This window comes from Phyllobates terribilis, unplaced genomic scaffold, assembly GCF_046119375.1.
Source record: "Phyllobates terribilis strain yellow unplaced genomic scaffold, ASM4611937v1 Scaffold_5__5_contigs__length_657084704, whole genome shotgun sequence".
NCBI lineage: Eukaryota > Metazoa > Chordata > Amphibia > Anura > Dendrobatidae > Phyllobates > Phyllobates terribilis.
This window is the reverse complement of record NW_027362765.1, coordinates 321,882,531-321,893,193: the sequence shown is the minus strand read 5'-3', so window position 1 is coordinate 321,893,193 and position 10,663 is coordinate 321,882,531.

Sequence of the window (10,663 nt, the reverse complement as noted above, 5' to 3'; positions counted from 1 at the left end):
ATACCGTCTAGAATTTAGGATGCGGGAAATTTCATATTCCCCGTCCTCCACCACCGGAGGAATAGTGGCAGAGGCGTCACCAACCGACACATCAGCTCTTTTCAACAGAGAAACATGAACCCCCGGATTAATCTTCCAGGAGGTAGGAACCTCCAACCTAACAGCAGATTGGTTAACTATCTGAAGCACCTTAAAGGGCCCTACAAACTTGGGACCCAATTTTTTAGAAGGAATCCTCAATCGCAGATTCTTAGCGGACAACTAAACCATGTCACCAATAGCAAACGAAACCTCTTGCCGTTTCCTATCAAAATACCTCTTAGATTTTTTGTTAGCCTCCTGAAGATTATCACGCACATCCGTCCAAACTCTCTCCAAATCACCGGAAAAACTCTCCTCCTCAGGCACAGCCGATATCAATTTGGAGAATGACCCAAAAGACGGATGTCTCCCAGAACAACAAAAAAGAGGCGAACACCCAGCAGAAGAGGATGTATGGTTGTTAAGAGCAAATTCAGCAAGTGGCAGAAACTCAGACCACCCCTCTTGATTGTCTGCCAGAAAGCAACGCAAGAACTGCTCAACATCCTGGTTCTTTCTTTCTGTCTGGCCATTAGACTCAGGATGATATCCGGATGAAAACGACAAATGAACTCCCAACCTGTCACAAAAGGCACGCCAAAAACGAGCCACGAACTGAGGTCCCCTATCAGAAACAATGTCAGTAGGAACGCCATGTAGTCTGACAATTTCCTTGACAAAGGCCTTAGCGAGTGTCTTAGCGCAAGGCAGTTTGATGAAGGGAACCAAGTGACACATCTTGCTAAAACGGTCCACGACCACCCAGATGACCGTGAAACCTTCAGAGGGGGGAAGGTCAGTAATAAAGTCCATAGCCAGATGTGTCCAAGGTGCACTAGGAACCTCCAGAGGGCAAAGCAACCCCGCAGCAGGAGCATGCGAAGACTTAGATCTAGCACAAACAGTACATTGACGCACCCACTTAATGACTTCCTTCTGCCATCCAGGCCACCAAAAACTGCGACCCACAAGTCTCTTGGTCTCAGAAATTCCTGGGCAGCGGTAGTAGCAGATAGGAATACTCCCTTAATATTTAAACAGGCTATACGTGCATGACTGACCATTTTTTTTTCTTTGTTCATACGAAGCACACAGTTCTTAATGAAATGACCAGAATTTCCGCAATAGAAGCACAAACCTCCGGAAAGCCTGCGGTCTTTTTCCTGAGAGCGGGGTGCCATCGCCCCAATCTCCATCGGCTCTCCTTTGTCAGCATAGACCCTCTCAAGACTCGGAGCTGACATGGCAGAGGATTTACTCTCATTAACCCTTGCACGCAGTCTCCTGTCCACCCGTATAGCTAATTGCATTGCCTCCTGCAAGTTTCCAGGTGTGGGGTAAGCAATCAGCAAATCTTTAACCCTTTCACCTAGCCCTGCAAGAAACAAACTTTTCAAAGCTGAATCGTTCCACCCCACCTGGGCAGACCACCGACGGAAGTGAGAACAATATTTTTCCACATTACCTGATCCCTGCCTCAGATGTCTCAATTCAGACTCAGCAGATGAGACACGATCAGGATCATCGTACAACAAACCCAAAGCAGAAAAAAAACTATCCACTGATCTAAAGCACGGATCACTAGGTTGGAGATAAAAGGCCCATCCCTGAGGATCTTTGCGCAAAAGTGACATTATGAACCCTATGCGCTGTGATTCATCACCAGAGGATCTGGGTCTTAAACGAAAATACAATAAACAAGCATTTTTAAAAGAAAAAAAATCTTGTTGTTCACCAAAAAATAGATCAGGCAGACGTACCTTTGGCTCCACAAAATGTGCTCCAGAACAGCTACTCACGTGTTGTTGGAGCTCGGCCACCTCCAGAGAGAGTCCCTGCAAGCGTTGAACCAAATCTTGAACCGAGACCATGATGGAAACTGGAGGTCTTTCCTTAGAAAAATTTTTTTTTTTTTTAGGCTGGACTTACTGTTATGATCTGCTACAAGCACTAAGGAAAGACAGAAGATCTGTCCCTACAATAGAACTAAACTGGATCCCTACGATGTAACGGGGAACCTGATCCTGCGATCAGACCCGCTAAAGTCCTCAGCTAGTCTGTACGAAGAACTATAGATGCAAGGGAGGGATCCCTACAAGATCTAGGGACTGGGATAAAGTTGGACACCTCCTAGCAGAAATTGCAGCAGTAAAAGACAAACACACAACATAGAACATACAGGTCAGAAGACCTAGCAAAACTAACAGAGAAAGGTAAAAGAGCGTCAAGCTAGATCAAGAGTAGTAATACAATGAAGTCCAGCAAGGCCAGGAGGGCGGAGCCGGATTAAATAGGCAATAAAGGTCATGTGACCAGCAAACTAGAAAAAAACCAACAGGAGAGTTCTAACAGTAGTATACAGAGGGTGTGTGGTGAAGTATATAGAGGATGTGTCGCGTGAGGTGTAGTATATAGAGGATGTGTCCCGTGTGGTGTAGTATATAGAGGATGTGTCCTGTGTGGTGTAGTATATAGAGGATGTGTCCTGCGCGGTGTAGTATATAGAGGACGTGTCCCATCTGGTGTAGTATATAGAGAATGTCTCCTGTGTGGTGTAGTATACAGAGGATGTGTCCTGTGTGTTGTAGTACATAGAGCATCTGTCAGCTCTCCTGTGTGGTGTAGTATATAGGGGATCTGTCCTGTGTGGTGTAGTATATAGAGGATCTGTCAGCTCTCCTGTGTGGTGTTGTATTTAGGGGATCTGTCCTGTGTGGTGTAGTATATAGAGGATCTGTCAGCTCTCCTGTGTGGTGTAGTATATAGAGGATCTGTCCTGTGTGGTGTAGTATATAGAGGATCTCTCAGCTCTCCTGTGTGGTGTAGTATATAGAGGATCTGTCAGCTCTCCTGTGTGGAGTAGTATATAGAGGATCTGTCTGCTCTCCTGTGTGGTGTAGTACATAGAGGATGTGTCAGATCTCTTGTGTGGTGTAGTATATAGAGGATCTGTCAGCTCTCCTGTGTGGTGTAGTATATAGAGGATCTGTCAGCTCTCCTGTGTTGTGTAGTATAAAAAGGATGTGTCCTGTGTGGTGTAGTATATAGAGGATCTGTCACCTCTCCTGTGTGGTGTAGTATATAGAGGATCTGTCAGCTCTCCTGTGTGGTGTAGTATATAGAGGATCTGTCAGCTCTCCTGTGTGGTGTAGTATATAGAGGAACAGTCAGCTCTCCTGTGTGTGTAGTATATAGAGGATCTCTCAGCTCTCCTGTGTGGTGTAGTATATAGAGGATCTGTCGGCTCTCCTGTGTGGTGTAGTATATAGAGGATCAGTCAGCTCTCCTGTGTGTGTAGTATATAGAGGATTTCTCAGCTCTCCTGTGTGGTGTAGTATATAGAGGATGTGTCCTGTGTGGTGTAGTATATAGAGGATCTGTCAGCTCTCCTGTGTGGTGTAGTATATAGAGTATCTGTCAGCTCTCCTGTGTGGTGTAGTATATAGGGGATCTGTCCTGTGTGGTGTAGTATATAGAGGATCTCTCAGCTCTCCTGTGTGGTGTAGTATATAAAGGATGTGTCCTGTGTGGTGTAGAAAATAGAGGATGTGTCCTGTGTGGTGTAGTGTATAGAGGATGGGTACCGTGTGGTGTAGCATATAGAGGATGTGTCCATTGTGGTGTAGTATATAGAGGATGTGTCCTGTGCGTGTAGTATATAGAGGATGTGTCCTGTGTGGTATAGTATATATAGAATCTGTCAGCTCTCCTGTGTGGTGTAGTGCATAGAGGATGGGTCCCGTGTGGTGTAGTATATAGAGGATCTGTCCCATGTGGTGTAGTATATAGAGGATGTGTTCCGTGTGGTGTAGTTGTTATGATCTGCTACAAGCACTAAGGAAAGACAGGAGATCTGTCCCTACAATAGAACTAAACTGGATCCCTACGATGTAACGGGGAACCTGATCCTGCGATCAGACCAGCTAAAGTCCTCAGCTAGTCTGTACGAAGACCTATAGATGCAAGGGAGGGATCCCTACAAGATCTAGGGACTGGGATAAAGTTGGACACCTCCTAGCAGAAATTGCAGCAGTAAAAGACAAACACACAACATAGAACATACAGGTCAGAAGACCTAGCAAAACTAACAGAGAAAGGTAAAAGAGCGTCAAGCTAGATCAAGAGTAGTAATACAATGAAGTCCAGCAAGGCCAGGAGGGCGGAGCCGGATTAAATAGGCAATAAAGGTCATGTGACCAGCAAACTAGAAAAAAACCAACAGGAGAGTTCTAACAGTAGTATACAGAGGGTGTGTGGTGAAGTATATAGAGGATGTGTCGCGTGAGGTGTAGTATATAGAGGATGTGTCCCGTGTGGTGTAGTATATAGAGGATGTGTCCTGTGTGGTGTAGTATATAGAGGATGTGTCCTGCGCGGTGTAGTATATAGAGGACGTGTCCCATCTGGTGTAGTATATAGAGAATGTCTCCTGTGTGGTGTAGTATACAGAGGATGTGTCCTGTGTGTTGTAGTACATAGAGCATCTGTCAGCTCTCCTGTGTGGTGTAGTATATAGGGGATCTGTCCTGTGTGGTGTAGTATATAGAGGATCTGTCAGCTCTCCTGTGTGGTGTTGTATTTAGGGGATCTGTCCTGTGTGGTGTAGTATATAGAGGATCTGTCAGCTCTCCTGTGTGGTGTAGTATATAGAGGATCTGTCCTGTGTGGTGTAGTATATAGAGGATCTCTCAGCTCTCCTGTGTGGTGTAGTATATAGAGGATCTGTCAGCTCTCCTGTGTGGAGTAGTATATAGAGGATCTGTCTGCTCTCCTGTGTGGTGTAGTATATAGAGGATGTGTCAGATCTCTTGTGTGGTGTAGTATATAGAGGATCTGTCAGCTCTCCTGTGTGGTGTAGTATATAGAGGATCTGTCAGCTCTCCTGTGTTGTGTAGTATAAAAAGGATGTGTCCTGTGTGGTGTAGTATATAGAGGATCTGTCACCTCTCCTGTGTGGTGTAGTATATAGAGGATCTGTCAGCTCTCCTGTGTGGTGTAGTATATAGAGGATCTGTCAGCTCTCCTGTGTGGTGTAGTATATAGAGGATCTATCAGCTCTCCTGTGTGGTGTAGTATATAGAGGATGTGTCCTGTGTGGTGTAGTATATAGAGGATCTGTCAGCTCTCCTGTGTGGTGTAGTATATAGAGTATCTGTCAGCTCTCCTGTGTGGTGTAGTATATAGGGGATCTGTCCTGTGTGGTGTAGTATATAGAGGATCTCTCAGCTCTCCTGTGTGGTGTGGTATATAGAGGATGTGTCCTGTGTGGTGTAGTGTATAGAGGATGGGTACCGTGTGGTGTAGCATATAGAGGATGTGTCCATTGTGGTGTAGTATATAGAGGATGTGTCCTGTGCGTGTAGTATATAGAGGATGTGTCCTGTGTGGTATAGTATATATAGAATCTGTCAGCTCTCCTGTGTGGTGTAGTGCATAGAGGATGGGTCCCGTGTGGTGTAGTATATAGAGGATCTGTCCCATGTGGTGTAGTATATAGAGGATGTCTCCTGTGTGGTGTAGTATATAGAGGATGTGTCCTGTGTGGTGTAGTATATAGAGGATGTGTCCCATGTGGTGTAGTATATAGAGGATGTGTCCTGTGTGGTGTAGTATATAGAGGATCTGTCAGCTCTCCTGTGTGGTGTAGTATATAGAGGATCTGTCAGCTCTCCTGTGTGGTGTAGTATATAGAGGATGTGTCAGCTCTCCTGTGTGGTGTAGTATATAGAGGATGTGTCAGCTCTCCTGTGTGGTGTAGTATATAGAGGATGTGTCCCGTGTGGTGTAGTATATAGAGGGTGTGTGGTGTAGTGTATAGTGGATGTGTCCAGTGTGGTGTAGTATATAGAGGGTGTGTGGTGTAGTATATAGAAGATGTGTTCCTTGTGGTGTAGCATATAGAGGGTGTGTGGTGAAGTATATAGAGGATGTGTCCCGTGTGGTGTAGTATATAGAGGATGTGTCCTGTGTGGTGTAGTATATAGAGGATGTGTCCCGTGTGGTGTAGTATATAGAGGATCTGTCTGCTCTCCTGTGTGGTGTAGTATATAGAGGATCTGTCAGCTCTCCTGTGAGGTGTAGTATATAAAGGATCTGTCAGCTCTCCTGTGTGGTATAGTATATAGGGGATCTGTCAGCTCTCCTGTGTGGTGTAGTATATAGAGGATGGGTCCCGTGTGGTGTAGTATATAGAGGATGTGTCCTGTGTGGTGTAGTATATAGAGGATGTGTCCCGTGTGGTGTAGTATATAGAGGATCTGTCAGCTCTCCTGTGTGGTGTAGTATATAGATGATGTGTCAGCTCTCCTGTGTGGTGTAGTATATAGAGGATCTGTCTGGTCTCCTGTGTGGTGTAGTATATAGAGGATCTGTCAGCTCTCCTGTGTGGTGTAGTATATAGAGGATCTGTCAGCTCTCCTGTGTGGTGTAGTATATAGAGGATGTCTCCTGTGTGGTGTAGTATATAGAGGATGTGTCCTGTGTGGTGTAGTACATAGAGCATCTGTCAGCTCTCCTGTGTGGTGTAGTATATAGAGGATGTCTCCTGTGTGGTGTAGTATATAGAGGATCTGTCCTGTGTGGTGTAGTATAAAGAGGATCTGTTAGCTCTCCTGTGTGGTGTAGTATATAGAGGATCTCTCAGCTCTCCTGTGTGGTGTAGTATATAGAGGATGTCTCCTGTGTGGTGTAGTATATAGAGGATCTGTCAGCTCTCCTGTGTGGTGTAGTATATAGAGGATCTGTCAGCTCTCCTGTGTGGTGTTGTATATAGAGGATCTGTCAGCTCTCCTGTGTGGTGTAGTATATAGAGGATGTGTCCTGTGTGGTGTAGTATATAGAGGATCTGTCAGCTCTCCTGTGTGGTGTAGTATATAGAGGATCTGTCAGCTCTCCTGTGTGGTGTAGTATATAGAGGATCTGTCAGCTCTCCTGTGTGGTGTAGTATATAGAGGATCTGTCAGCTCTCCTGTGTGGTGTAGTATATAGATGATGTGTCAGCTCTCCTGTGTGGTGTAGTATATAGAGGATCTGTCTGGTCTCCTGTGTGGTGTAGTATATAGAGGATCTGTCAGCTCTCCTGTGTGGTGTAGTATATAGAGGATCTGTCAGCTCTCCTGTGTGGTGTAGTATATAGAGGATGTCTCCTGTGTGGTGTAGTATATAGAGGATGTGTCCTGTGTGGTGTAGTACATAGAGCATCTGTCAGCTCTCCTGTGTGGTGTAGTATATAGAGGATGTCTCCTGTGTGGTGTAGTATATAGAGGATCTGTCAGCTCTCCCGTGTGGTGTAGTATAAAGAGGATCTGTTAGCTCTCCTGTGTGGTGTAGTATATAGAGGATCTCTCAGCTCTCCTGTGTGGTGTAGTATATAGAGGATGTCTCCTGTGTGGTGTAGTATATAGAGGATCTGTCAGCTCTCCTGTGTGGTGTAGTATATAGAGGATCTGTCAGCTCTCCTGTGTGGTGTTGTATATAGAGGATCTGTCAGCTCTCCTGTGTGGTGTAGTATATAGAGGATGTGTCCTGTGTGGTGTAGTATATAGAGGATCTGTCAGCTCTCCTGTGTGGTGTAGTATATAGAGGATCTGTCAGCTCTCCTGTGTGGTGTAGTATATAGAGGATCTGTCAGCTCTCCTGTGTGGTGTAGTATATAGAGGATCTGTCAGCTCTCCTGTGTGGTGTAGTATATAGATGATGTGTCAGCTCTCCTGTGTGGTGTAGTATATAGAGGATCTGTCTGGTCTCCTGTGTGGTGTAGTATATAGAGGATCTGTCAGCTCTCCTGTGTGGTGTAGTATATAGAGGATCTGTCAGCTCTCCTGTGTGGTGTAGTATATAGAGGATGTCTCCTGTGTGGTGTAGTATATAGAGGATGTGTCCTGTGTGGTGTAGTACATAGAGCATCTGTCAGCTCTCCTGTGTGGTGTAGTATATAGAGGATGTCTCCTGTGTGGTGTAGTATATAGAGGATCTGTCAGCTCTCCCGTGTGGTGTAGTATAAAGAGGATCTGTTAGCTCTCCTGTGTGGTGTAGTATATAGAGGATCTCTCAGCTCTCCTGTGTGGTGTAGTATATAGAGGATGTCTCCTGTGTGGTGTAGTATATAGAGGATCTGTCAGCTCTCCTGTGTGGTGTAGTATATAGAGGATCTGTCAGCTCTCCTGTGTGGTGTTGTATATAGAGGATCTGTCAGCTCTCCTGTGTGGTGTAGTATAAAGAGGATGTGTCCTGTGTGGTGTAGTATATAGAGGATCTGTCAGCTCTCCTGTGTGGTGTAGTATATAGAGGATCTGTCAGCTCTCCTGTGTGGTGTAGTATATAGAGGATCTGTCAGCTCTCCTGTGTGGTGTAGTATATAGAGGATCTGTCAGCTCTCCTGTGTGGTGTAGTATATAGAGGATGTGTCCTGTGTGGTGTAGTATATAGAGGAACAGTCAGCTCTCCTGTGTGGTGTAGTATATAGAGGATCTCTCAGCTCTCCTGTGTGGTGTAGTATATAGAGGATGTGTCCTGTGTGGTGTAGTATATAGAGGAACAGTCAGCTCTCCTGTGTGGTGTAGTATATAGAGGATGTGTCCTGTGTGGTGTAGTATATAGAGGAACAGTCAGCTCTCCTGTGTGGTGTTGTATATAGAGGATCTGTCAGCTCTCCTGTGTGGTGTAGTATATAGAGGATGTGTCCTGTGTGGTGTAGTATATAGAGGAACAGTCAGCTCTCCTGTGTGATGTAGTATTTAGAGGATCTCTCCTGTGTGGTGTAGTATATAGAGGATCTGTCAGCTCTCCTGTGTGGTGTAGTATATAGAGGATCTGTCAGCTCTCCTGTGTGGTGTAGTATATAGACGATCTGTCAGCTCTCCTGTGTGGTGTAGTATATAGAGGATCTGTCAGCTCTCCTGTGTGGTGTAGTATATAGAGGATGTGTCCCGTGTGGTGTAGTGTATAGAGGATGGGTCCCGTGTGGTGTAGTATATAGAGGATGTGTCCCATGTGGTGTAGTATGTAGAGGATGTGTCCTGTGTGATATAGTATATAGAGGATGTTCCACATGTGGTGAGGTATATAAAAGATGTGCCCCGTGTGGTGTAGTATATAGAGGATGTGTCCCGTGTGGTGTAGTATATAGAGGATGTGTTCCGTGAGGTGTAGCATATAGAGGGTGTGTGGTGTAGTATGTAGAGGATGTGTCCCATGTGGTGTAATATATAGAGGATGTGTCCCGTGTGGTGTAGTATATAGAGGATGTGTCCCGTGTGGTGTAGTATATAGAGGATGTGTCCCGTGCGGTGTAGTATATAGAAGACGTGTCCCTTGTGGTGTAGTCTACAGAGGATGTCTCCTGTGTGGTGTAGTATACAGAGGATGTGTCCTGTGTGGTGTAGTATATAGGGAATCTGTCCTGTGTGGTGTAGTATATAGAGGATCTGTCAGCTCTCCTGTGTGGTGTAGTATATAGGGGATCTGTCCTGTGTGGTGTAGTATATAGAGGATCTGTCAGCTCTCCTGTGTGGTGTAGCATATAGAGGATGTGTCCCGTGTGGTGTAGTATATAGAGGATGTGTCCTGTGTGGTGTAGTGTATAGAGGATGGGTCCCGTGTGGTGTAGCATATAGAGGATGTGTCCCATGTGGTGTAGTATATAGAGGATCTGTCCTGTGTGGTGTAGTATATAGAGGATGTGTTCTGTGTGGTATAGTATATAGAGGATGTTGCACATGTGGTGTAGTATATAGAGGTTGTTTCCCATGTGGTGTAGTATATAGTGGATGTGTCCTGTGTGGTGTAGTATATAGAGGATCTGTGAGCTCTCCTGTGTGGTGTAGTATATAGAGTATCTGTCAGCTCTCCTGTGTGGTGTAGTATATAGAGGATGTTCCACATTTGGTGTAGTATAAAGAAGATGTGCCCTGTGTGGTGTAGTATATAGAGGATGTGTCCCGTGTGGTGTAGTATATAGAGGGTGTGTGGTGTAGTATATAGAGGATGTGTTCCGTGTGGTGTAGTTGTTATGATCTGCTATAAGCACTAAGGAAAGACAGGAGATCTGTCCCTACAATAGAACTAAACTGGATCCCTACGATGTAACGGGGAACCTGATCCTGTGATCAGACCAGCTAAAGTCCTCAGCTAGTCTGTACGAAGACCTATAGATGCAAGGGAGGGATCCCTACAAGATCTAGGGACTGGGATAAAGTTGGACACCTCCTAGCAGAAATTATAGCAGTAAAATACAAACACACAACATAGAACATAGAGGTCAGAAGACCTAGCAAAACTAACAGAGAAAGGTAAAAGAGCACCAAGCTAGCTCAAGAGTAGTAACACAATGAAGTCCAGCAAGGCCAGGAGGGCGGAGCCGGATTAAATAGGCAAAAAAGGTCATGTGACCAGCAAACTAGAAAAAAAACAACAGGAGAGTTCTAACAGTACCCCCTCTTCTAAGAGGATCCTCCGGATCCCCTAGGCCCGGGCTTATCAGGAAACCTCCTGTGAAACGCTCTGACAAGTCTGGAAGCAGAAACATCATCCGCCCTCACCCATGAGTTATCCTCGGGTCCGAAACCCTTCCAAGCGACGAGAT